We start from the raw sequence: 12,504 nt of genomic DNA on the forward strand, positions 1-12,504 counted from the left end.
AAAAATCTTGAAAAAGTGGAACATTGCGGTACTCCACAGACCCACCCAGAAGATATAAGCACACCTAAAATTGGCCAAGGGTGCTCACCAACCACTGCAAAAGCAGGAATTTAGAGGATTTCATGCAGTTGTGGGGAGGTGTATGTGGGCACTGCAAAAAGAACATAAAAATTACTATAAGAGCACAAGGACAATTTCAGAAGAGGGGATACTGACAGAACAGTTTTTGCAAAACATGCTTTGCAGCCAGGAGACCACCGCATTCATTTTGATGGGACTCAAGTACTGGCAGCCACAAACAGATACCATGAAAGACTATACAGAGAGGCCATAGAGATAGTAAAACAGTAGGAATGAGAAGGGTGTGAAATTGAATGACATGTAGATTTTAGTGCTTATACCAAGAGTTGACAGCAACAGTGGACAACGGCAGTTGACAACTGGCAGTTGCACTTGGGTATTCAAAACACGTGATGCCATGCCACTGCGTGAAAGTACATGGAAGCAGTATTTTGATACAGTCATTAGTGAGCCAAGGTGTGAATCAGACTTTCAAAGATGCTACGATCCCCCTTGAAAATGTCCTCCACAGATGGGGATGAAATGTTGGGTTTTAAGGTGAAATCCATTCAACCACAACATAATAGCCCAGAAAATTTTATTAATAGTAGACAGTATACGACACCACACATTCCACTGAGTCCTCTTGCAGAAGTGCTAATATTTCATCTTGCCACTTCTTTCTCATTCTGTGAAATTCCTTGGGTTCCTTTCTGATGAAATGTCAACTTCAGATGGTTTGGCGTCATTCAAGCTGTTGAGCCCCTGCCTTCCTTTGGGTCTCGAATTGTTACATTCTTCTTGATGTCTGGGGGTATTTTGCCTGTCTCATAAATGTTGCACACAATGTGGAATGATTTCAGTGCTTATACCAAGAGTTGACAGCAACAGTGGACAACAGCAGCCATGGTTGGCCTTCTCAAGGTTCTCAATATTCTAAAGAAATGTCTACTCCAGGGGTCTTGTTTCGACTTACAGATTTAAGAATGTATGCTTGTACATTCTTGCAATTTTTTATCTAGTTGATCCTGCTTTGTCACACTGCACTTCCACTCTGTCTCATTTCTTACATGTTTCCATTCCCCTTCACTTGCTTCATTTGATGCATTTTTATATTTTATCCTTTTTTCAGTTAAATCCAGTATCTCCTGTGTTACCCAAGGATTTTTTCTAGGCCTTATCTTTGTACAGATTTGATCATCTGCTGCCATCACTATTTGATTTCTCAAAGCTACCCATTCATCTTTCATTGTATTTCTTTCCCCCGTTTTAGTCAAACTTTGCCTAATGCTCTCTCTGAATCTCTCAACCCCCTCTTGTTCCTTCAATTTATTCATGTCTCATCTCCTTAATTTGTAATGTTTTTGCAATTTCTTCAGTTTTATTCTTCAGTTCACAACTGATAACTTATGGCAGTGTCTTACAGTTTAAAATTTGGTTTTGAAATCTTTGTCTTAGCATTACATAATCAGTGTGAAACCTTCCAGTATCTCCAGATCTCTTCAACATACAGCCCACAGTTCACCGTCTAGTGGTTAACACTGCTATCTCTAGACCCTGGGATCCTAGGTTTGATTCCTAGGTGAGTCTAGGACATTCTTCACTCAGGACTGGGTGTCTGTGTTGTCCTCATCATTTCATCTCATCTTCATTTATGTGCAAGTTGCCAAAGTAGTGTAAAATTGAAAGACTTGCACTATACAGCCAAACTACCTCAGCTAATAACACTATATGACCATTTCATTCCACATATACAGCCATCTTACATTATTCTTAAACCATGTGTTAGTGATGAACAAATTATGCAAATAATGCAAAATTCTACCAGGTGGTTTTATCTTTCATTATTTCACCCAGTTCATGTTCTCCTGCTATTTTTCCTTCTCTTCCTTTATCTGTTGTTGAGTTCCAATCCACCATCACAGTTTTCATCGCCCTTAACTATTTGAATAATTTGTTTTATCTCATCACATATTTTTTTTCAATCTGTACCTTATCTACATCTACATCCATACTCTGCAAGCCACCTGACAGTGTGTGGCAGAGGGTACCTTGAGTACTTCTATCAGTTCTCCCTTCTATTCCAGTCTCGTATTTTTTGTGGAAAGAAAGATTGTCGGTATGCCCCTGTGAGGGCTCTAATCTCTCTGATTTTATCCTCATGGTCTCTTCGTGAGATATGTGTAGGAGGGAGCAATATGCTGCTTGACTGCTCAGTGAAGATATGTTCTCGAAACTTCAACAAAAGCCTGTACTGAGATACTGAGAATCTCTCTTGCAGAGTCTTCCACTGGAGTTTATCTATCATTTCCGTAATGCTTTCGCAATTACTGAATGACCTTTTAACGAAGTGCGCTGCTCTCCATTGGATCTTCTCTATCTCTTCTATCAACCCTATCTGGTACAGATCCCACACTTGTGAGCAGTATTGAAGCAGTGGGCGAACAAGTTTACTGTAACCTACTTCCTTTGTTTTCGGACTGAATTTCCTTAGGATTCTTCCAATGAATCTCTGTCTGGCATCTGCTTTACCAACGATTAATTTTATATGCTCATTTCATTTTAAATCACTCCTAATGCCTACTCCCAGATAATTTATGGAATTAATTGCTTCAGTTGCTGACCTGCTATTTGTAGCTAAATGATAATGGATCTTTCTTTCTAGGTATTCGCAGCACATTACACTTGTCTACATTGAGATTCAATTGCCATTCCCTGCACCATGTGTCAATTCGTTGCAGATCCTCCTGCATTTCAGTGCAATTTGCCATTGTTACAACCTCTCGATATACTACAGTATCATCAGCAAAAAGCCTCAGTGAACTTCCGATGTTATCCACAAGGTCATTTATATATATTGTGAATAGCAAAGGTCCTACAACACTCCCCTGTGGCACACGTGAAATCACTCTTACTTCGGACGACTTCTCTCCATTGAGAATGATATGCTGCATTCTGTTATCTGGGAACTCTTCAATTCAATCACACAATTGGTCTGATAGTCCATATGCTCTTACTTTGTTCATTAAACGACTGTGGGGAGCTGTATAAAACACCTTGCAGAAGTCAATAAACATGGCATCTACCTGGGAACCCGTGCATATTGCCCTCTAGGTCTCCTGGACGAATAGTGTGAGCTGGGTTTCACACGATCGTCTTTTTCGAAACCCATGCTGATTCCTACAGAGTAGATTTCTAGTCTCCAGAAAAGTCATTATACTCAAACATAATATGTGTTCCAAAATTCTACAACTGATCGACATTAGAGATATAGGTCTATAGTTCCGCACATCTGTTTGATGTCCCTTCTTAAAAACGGGAATGACCTGTGCCCTTTTCCAATCTTTTGGAATGCTACACTCTTCTAGAGACCTACGGTACACCACTGCAAGAAGGGGGCCAAGTTCCTTCATGTACTCTGTGGAAAATGAAATTGTTATCCCATCAGGTCCATTAGCCTTTACTCTTTTGAGTGATTTTAATTGTTTTTCTATCCCTCTGTCATCTGTTTGGATATCTACCATTTTGTCATCTGTGCGACAACCTAGAAAAGGAACTATAGTGCAGTCTTCCTCTCTGATACAGCTTTGGAAAAAGACATTTAGTATTTTGGCCTTTAGTCTGTCATCCTCTGTTTCAGTACCATTTTGGTCACAGAGCATCTGGACATTTTGTTTTGATCCACCTACCACTTTGACATAAGACCAAAATTTCTTAGGATCTTCTGCCAAGTCAGTACATAGAACTTTACTTTCGAATTCATTGAACACCTCTAGCATAGCCCTCCTCACACTACATTTCACTTTGTGTAATTTTTGTTTGTCTGCAAGGCTTTGGCTATGTTTATGTTTGCTGTGAAGTTCCCTTTGCTTCTGTAGCAGTTTTCTAACTTGTTTGTTGTACCATGGTGGCTCTTTTCCAGCTCTTATCATCTTGCTTGGCACATACTCATGTAATGCATATTGTATGATGGTTTTGAACTTTGTCCACCGATACTCAACACTATCTGTACTTGAGATAAAAAGTTTGTGTTGAACTGTCAAGTACTCTGAAATCTGCTTTTTGTCACTTTTGCTAAACAGAAAAATCTTCTTCACTTTTTTAATATTTCTATTTATGGCTTAAATCATTGATGCTGTAAATGCTTTATGATCGCTGATTCTCTACTCTGCGTTAACTGTTTCAAATATTTTGAGTCTGTTTGTCACCAGAAGGTCTAATATGTTATCACCACCAGTCAGTTCTCTGTTTAACTGCTCAAGGTAGTTTTCAGGTAATGCACTTATAAATATTTCACTGGATTCTTTGTCCCTGCCACCCATTATAAACGTCTGAGTCTCCCAGTCTATATCTGGTAAATTAAAATCTCCACTCAGAACTATAACATCGTCGGGAAATCTACTCAAAATATTTTCCAAATTCTCCTTCAGGTGTTCTGCTACAACAGCTGCTGAGTCAGGGGCCTATAGAGACATCCAATTACCATGTCTGAGTCTGCTTTAACTGTGATCTTCACCCAAATTATTTCACATATCGGATCTCCATCAATTTCCTTTGATACTATTGCACTTTTTATCGTTATAAACATGCCTCCCCCTTCACTGTCCAGCCTTTCTCTGTGGTATCCATTCCAATTTGAGTTTAGAATTTCATTACTGTTGACATCTGGTTTAAGCCAACTTTCCGTCCCTAGTACTATGTGGGCATTGTGACCATTTATTAATGAGAGCAGTTCTGGGACCTTTCTATAGACGCTCCTGCAGTTTACTATTACCACACTAATGTTGTCATTCCATGTTGCGTTATCTGCTGAGCTAGTTGGCCTGTTACCTTGTACTACTGTGGTCAGTGTTGGCTTTGTGTCTACCCTGGCTATTCTAATGTGATAACTATGCTGTTCATAGTATCTCACCTGCACTCTTATTTTCTAATTCATGATTGGACCTACTTCTGTGTTACCCCTATTCAGTTTCTTATATATAAACCTGTACTTACCTGACCAGAAATCCTTTTCTTCCTGCCATTACACTTCTGTAATCCCCACTACATCTAACTTCAACTTATCCATTTTCCTTTTTAAACTCTCTAACCTACCTATCTATTTAAGGGTTCTAAAGTCCATGCCCTATCCTTTAGAATGTTACTTCAGTTTTTTCTGGCGGTGACATCCTCCTGAGTATTGTATGCGCAGAGATCTAAATGGGGTGCTATTTTACTTCTGGATCTGAAAGGGATGCCATCATCATTAAGCCATACAGTAGAGTGCATATCCTTTGGAGAAATAATGACTGTAGTTTCCTGTTACTTTCAGCTGTTTGCAGTACCAGCACAGCAAAGCCATATTGGCTAGTGTTAACAAGGGCAGTTTAGTCAGTCATATAGACTGTTGCTCCTGCAACAACTGACAAGCCTGCTACCTTCTTGAGAAACCACAAATTAGTTTGGCCTCTCAACAGATACTCCTCCATTGTGATTGTACATACCATACATTTGTCTGAAATGCTGAGGCTCACAAGCCACCCAATCTTGGCAAAGTCTATGGTTCATGGGCAGAATAATTTATTATTAGAATTTTACTTAAAACTGTTCACATAAATTTTCAGAATGAATCCATAATTTCACTGCCAAAATTTAACTAACTCAATAACTTAACATACAAAGGATAACTTATTTCCAGACATTATACCCAAACCATCAATGTAAAGACACAGTGTTTCTGTCTATTTATTTATTTTTTAATTCATTTATTCATTTCTTTATTGTTTTCAATGCTTTCCTACCATCCACTGCTCCATATACATAGTGAGTGACACTCAGCCTTCACCTAATTAATTATCCATATTCTAACCTAATGCATGCTACTGCTTAAAACTCAGCCATATGGCACTATTAAAAGTATAATTGTGAACATTAGAAACCATTGTATCTGATAATAGTACTAATAAATATTATCCATAAGCATTTTAGGAAAATTTACAATGGAGATAAAATGGAAGGGTCATTTCATTACCACACACACACACACAGACACACACAGCAACAATAAAGCACACTATTACTACATGAAATATTAACTGACAGCAAGAAAATATTAACAGCAGGTAGATTCAAATGCAGAAAATTTCTTTTACAGGGCAATTTTTTTCCATTTGTCTCTCAGCCAACGTCATTGAACAATTCATAGCTCCCATTCTAAATTATATTAGCATTCTCCTTCAGTCTTGCTACAATCGGCACCTCTGAAATTTGGAATATTTCAGAGAAACTAGTTTTTCCATACCTTCATGCAGGTACATAAATGGATTTAATTTATTTACTGTGGAGCTGAGGATGGAAAGAAAGAGGAGAAGTTGGTCAGTCAATAAAGTATACTCATTTGACTCAATTGAAAGAGCTCTGCCATCAAAAGGTACAGTCTCACTTACAACTTACATCAAGTTATAATATTAACTTGTCATCAATGTCCAAAAGAGTGAAAAGATATAATATTTACATCCAAGAGTTTATACTTTTCAAAGATTTAATATTAACCTACAGGTTATTCATAAGCAACATTCAAATTAGCTATGGTGGCATTTATGACAGATATGAATAACCATGAATAAGTCATGCAATATCTACAGAATTATAAAATTATTTCTGAGCAATAAGAAAATTAATTTTAGGAAAGGAAAAAATGGAAGAGTATGGTTTAAAGTCTCACTGATAGTGAGGTTATTCAATATGAATCAAACAGAGTGAACATGACACTGGCCACGGTACAGGAGTTGAACAAAAATATGGAATCACTACAATAAATACATCCTTGAACATAAATTCATATGCTAGACAGGCGCGTAGGTTGTGCTTCTGTATTTTACTATGAATGGCATCTGTGCAACGTCCACATACAGGGAAAGAAGAAAAACATGTATGAAAGTGTGTGTTGAGTGTTGATGATGGGCAGTTGTTGAAGAGGATTGTGTCAAAAAATAAGGGGGCAATTGCTACAAAATTCACTGCTACAAAATTCACTGCAGAACTGAATGTCACTTGTGAACCCTGTCATCACCAAAATAACATAAAGTGAATTCCATAAGAAAGGAATTATAGGGTGAGCCAGAATTCTGAAACCACTCATCAGTGATGCAAATGCCCATATCAGGAAAACATAGTGCTGAAGCCATAAAATCTGGACTATGTGTCCCCGGTGGAACAACGTAATTTGATGACTCTTTTTTTCCACTGTTTCCGATTTCTGTCTGAGATTACATCTCAAGAGTGGAACACAGTGGGGGTCTGGTAGTGATTTGGACAGCTATATCGAGGTATTCCATGGAGCCCATGGTTACTTTGCGAGGTCACATTACTGTCGAGGATTGTATGACCATTTTAGCTGATGAGATCCATCCTATGGTACATTGTTTGTTCCCTAATGGTGATTCTGTGTTCCAAGAGAACAGAAATCATGGTCATACACCTCATATTGTCCAGAACCATTTTGTGAGCAGGAAGATGAATTGTTGCAACTCCTCTGGCCACTGGTCACCAGATCTCAATATTATTGAGCTTTTGTGGTCTACTTTGGAGAGAAGGGTGTACAATTGCTATCCACCTCCATCATCATTACCTAAACTTGCCACTATTTTGCTGGATGAACTGATGTTACTAAGTTTCCTTCCTTTGATCAACAAATAACAACAGACATGGGAAGATTCCTAAACATTTTTCATATCTACCAACATGCAGAAGAGCTACTCAGTTGCTAGTGAAGCATCAGTTATTCTTGTAGTACTACCTATTCTTTGTGGTTTTGCCCTGTTATTCCATCTTTTACAGCAGAAAAAATCTAGTGACTGATTTTGCATGAGACATCATACCAAGGTGGTATAACAAGCCACAGTACAGGAACCATTTAGGTGTTTTTGCACAAGACGCTATATGTGGATTATGCTGACACTATGAAAGGCATTCTTGAAAGGCTAAATTACTACATAGTCATAACTGTGAAGTTATTGACCCATTGGGAAACCAGGAGCAACAATGTAATGGTTGCCTAATGGTCATGCCTTGTGCCTCAGTCCTGTTGTGGCTTGAGGAAAGGAGCACTATCATTTGAGAAACAACAGCAGGCCAGGCATGCCTCTATACAGCCATTTTTAGCAAACTTCATGAGTCTTCACCAGTCTACAAGCTGAAATAGTTCAACAACCTGTTGCCGGCAGACTCTGTCTACAACAGGCTTGCTGTCCTCGCTAAACCTGAATGTTATTGATTTGGAGCCTTCCAATAGGTGGTAAACCTGCTGGTTAACTTCTGGCTGCCTGCTCTGGTGATCTGCCTTGTGGCCAGCTCTTCCAGCTGCCCAAACATTGATGCCTGTGCAGGTAAACACTGTCACTGATATCTGATCAGTGTGGCCAGATGCTGTCGCTGTCTGCCATTGCCTGTGAAGGCACATGTAACTACTGTCCACACTGCGTTCCACAGTTTGATTTTGCGTAGCCAAGTGTGCCTGCACAGAGTTGCAAATTTGCACCAGTCACCAGGGCAGCCTAGCTGCATGTGCCTCCACTCTCCTACGGATCCTAAGCTAGCTCAACCACTGGACCATTGATCACACTACATCGCCAAGCTGCCCTCCACTGCCCAGGGGGACATCACACAAGATCGTAACAAAAGGCCATTGCTGAGCTAAAAACACTTCAGTGACCAAGTACAGCCTGCATGAGGGCAATGGCTGCAGTGTAGTACTTCCACGACTGTTGTATTTTGGCAGGGAATAAAAAGAATATTTAATATTGCTGCTTTTATGATGGGATATCAGACAACAACCTGGTATCTGCCCACCACACTATTGTAACTGCACCTAGGGTGGTGAACTACAAGCCTTCCTGACCTCTAGCAACCCAGCTCCACTACCCATAGTTGAGGTCATCCACCTCAGCCTCTACAGTGTTTTTCCATTCCTGGTAACATGTACTGTTAAATCAAATATAGCACTAGACTCTCCTCTGTTGACTGGCCACATAAAGGCCCTATTTAAAAATTATGTTTATGAGAAAGAACAGAAATTTTTCATCAATCCTGGGTGTTGTATGAAACACATGATGAGTAGTGCTTGTTCAGGCAGATTCAGTTCATCCACTGCATAAATCAAATAAATATCTACTAAAGCACAAGAGAAGATGTATCTGAAAACGCTAAGGAGGGACATCCAGTATATAATTCTGAAAAGTTTACTGTAACATAAAAGCAAAATTTTATGAAATAGCCAATATTACACGATAAACTTCAAATAAATCCCACAATGACAGTTAAAAGAATGCTTATTAACAACTATAGGTACATTAACATATACAGGGTAATTTTTTCCACTACATACAAACTCTAGGGATTGATTGATGAGAGAATACGGAACAAAGAAGGTCTAATGAACTTAGGTCTGCAAATGCATTGTTTCCATTCACAGTGACTGCAGTCTAATACACACTGTACCATGAAGCCACAGTTACAGTACATGTTGAAAATGGTTTCCATGTGCCTCAATGCATGCATGTGCATGTCATAGCATGTTCTGTCTTGCACATTCACACAGCCATGCAGCATCTGAACAGCATCAAAGGCAGCATAAATATCCTTCTACAATGTCTCCACTTCTGGAATAGGCTCTGCATACACAATAGCCCCATAACCAGAAATGGCACAGGTTGAGATCCGGTAAATTAGCAGACCATGCAACTGGAACCCCTCATCTGATCCATCAACCAGAGAATACATGACTGACATGTGTCCGGATGTTAACAGGAAAGTGGACTGGAGCACTATCATGTAGCAGCCACATAATCCTATGAATCATCAATGGCACTTCTTCCAGCAGGGGAGGCAAAGTCACCTGCATGAAATGTTGATAGTTCTTGTTAGGTGACGTGGAAGGAAGACTGGTCGCAAAATATGGTCAGCAATTATCCCAGCCCACACATTCTGGCTGCACTGATGTTGATGATTTGCTGTCACCATACCATGGGGGTTCTACATGCTATGACTGTTATAAAAGTTGGTGGTCTCATGTGGGTAGGTTGGATGACACAAATCCCAGAATCGTGGTTGCCTGGTGAAGAAACAAATTGCAAAACTGCTTCTGATGTGCAAAGTCTGTCCCTAGTAAGCCCTGCACACACTGTAAGTGAAAATAGTAACAACAGTAGTCATGGGGAATGTTCCACACAGTCATCTGGCTTACACTGTACTGGTGGGCCATCTGCCTGGTACTGACATGGCAGTTGCCTTCCATAGTGTTAATCACATTTTCCTCCAAGTCTGATGTCCAAACATTTTGGGTATGTCCTTCACAATTTCCTGCTTCCTGAAATGACCATGCCTCAGACAAATGGCAAAACACCGTTGCAAACACTGAATGCTGTGGCTGTTGTTGGTGGGGACAAGTCTCCTGATACAACCTTGCTGCCTGCCGTCTGTTACCATTTGCCTTTCCACATGTAAACTCCATGTCAGCAAGCTATCAATTCAAATACAGAACCATTGTGTACAACTCTGTATGACATCCACTACAAAGTGAGTCAGCAATAGAAGTGAATTGGACACTATATTATCAATTACTATGGCAGGAGAGGGTGTTGGGGCATGACATATGAGGAACAGTGCGACCCTCTAGGAGGAAACCATGCATACTGTAAATGTGGTTGCATAGTATAGCGCATGTTAGACAGCAGTCTCCGTAACAAAGTATGATTGAATAAATGGTCTCCAGCATGGAAACCATGCATTTCTGGACATAAGTTCATTAGACTTTCTTTGTTCCATATCCTCTCATCAATTAATCCCTAGAGTTTGTACACAGTGGAAAAAATCACCCTGTATAATACATATGACAGAGGCCCTTGGCTGATTTTATCCATTCATTGAATGCCATTATATATCTCATGTGATGGTAAGTCCTTGACATAAAAATGTTCATTGTATGTGAGTGAATATTGCACTACGTTGAGAATTTGAGTTGGAGACAGAAGGCAAGCTAGGGTAGCCTAACCTACATCTACATCTACAACTTGATAGTGTAGAAATACAGGCTTGAGACCGGGTTCTTGAAAAAATGCTTGGTTTTCCTTTTTAATATATAATTATGTATAACACTGTGACTAAAAATTAGGAAAATGATATGCAAAAGGAAAGTGAATGGGAAAAAGAGTAGAGCCAAATAATAACAGCAGTTAATGGAATGTAATGATGATATATAAGTGGAGGTAACTGTTTCTTATTTACCATACCTAGAGACAATTTCAGAATTACATTACAGAATGAAAATCAATCTATGTAAGCTCCATTTGAAAATTAATGAAAACGACCTACCCACACATGATTATTTATACCGTATTTACTCGAATGTAAGCCGCACTTTTTTTTCGGTTTTTGTAATCCAAAAAACTGCCTGCGGCTTAGAATCGAGTGCAAAGCAAGCGGAAGTTCTGAAAAATGTTGGTAGGTGCCGCCACAACTAACTTCTGCCATCGAATATATGTAGCGCTACACAGGCATGCTTTGTAGGCACAGAGATAAATACTGGCACCAAAACCTCTGCGTCAGTAAATAAATTTAAAAAAAAAGGTGGAAGACGAGCTTTTTTTTCTCTGCCCCGAGTTTCTACCACTGCATTTTCATACATTATCCAACGAAGTAAATACAAATTCCGTGTTGTTCATTTTCCAATGTAGCAGAATTTCAATGTACTACGAAAATCCAACTGGCAAGACTGTTAGGGACGTTTGTCAATATGGCCAACTCTACGTTCTGAATTTTTTCCTACCTGTGAGAAGTGATGGTTGCTAATAGGAACCTGATGAAATGTGAATCACATGCAGTATTCTCTTCACCATAAGAGTAATACGAATGTAAACATTTTGCCATGTATTCTTTAGTGTTTGCTGCTATCTCATTTAAATCCTGTCTGCCTAATAAACTACGAAACTAGAGTGAGACAACAGCAAACGCAGAAGAATATACTTATCGTGTCATGTTTATAATCGTATTATTCTTATGCATAATAGTGATACAGTCAGGAATGAAGCACGGCAACTGACTAGATTTTTAAATCTAAGATGGCTAATTTCTGTGCAGAATTTGATGTACTAAAGAAGCGGCCACAAAGATTTTCAAATTGAGAAAAATTTTCGCCTAACTCTTGTTCAGAACATGTTCTATCATACGCAGTCTATTATTTGGTTCTTGTTGATAATTATCAAAGAAAGCAGCAGTGTAAGTAACAACAAATAGCAGTCTCTTGCCATTGTTTCGCTAATGAGATGATTCCTCTCTTTTTTTTTAATTGTAAGCGGCAGTAGCACGCACAAAAGCAAGCCATGCCGTGAGCGGCGACGCAAGTACAGTAATGCATTTCCAGCTAAGAGTGACGTAAACACCTATAACAAAGAAAATGGCACTTATCAG

General features: G+C 39.2%; 1 protein-coding gene across 7 annotated transcripts in view; it reads right to left on the reverse strand.

Annotated features, from left to right (window-relative positions):
• LOC126185071 (monocarboxylate transporter 12-B-like) overlaps positions 1-12,504 on the reverse strand; it is a 1,121,214-nt gene that overhangs the window by 22,095 nt on the left and 1,086,615 nt on the right. The gene's annotated exons all lie outside the window — the stretch shown is intronic.

Source organism: Schistocerca cancellata, chromosome 4, assembly GCF_023864275.1.
Source record: "Schistocerca cancellata isolate TAMUIC-IGC-003103 chromosome 4, iqSchCanc2.1, whole genome shotgun sequence".
Taxonomy (NCBI): domain Eukaryota; kingdom Metazoa; phylum Arthropoda; class Insecta; order Orthoptera; family Acrididae; genus Schistocerca; species Schistocerca cancellata.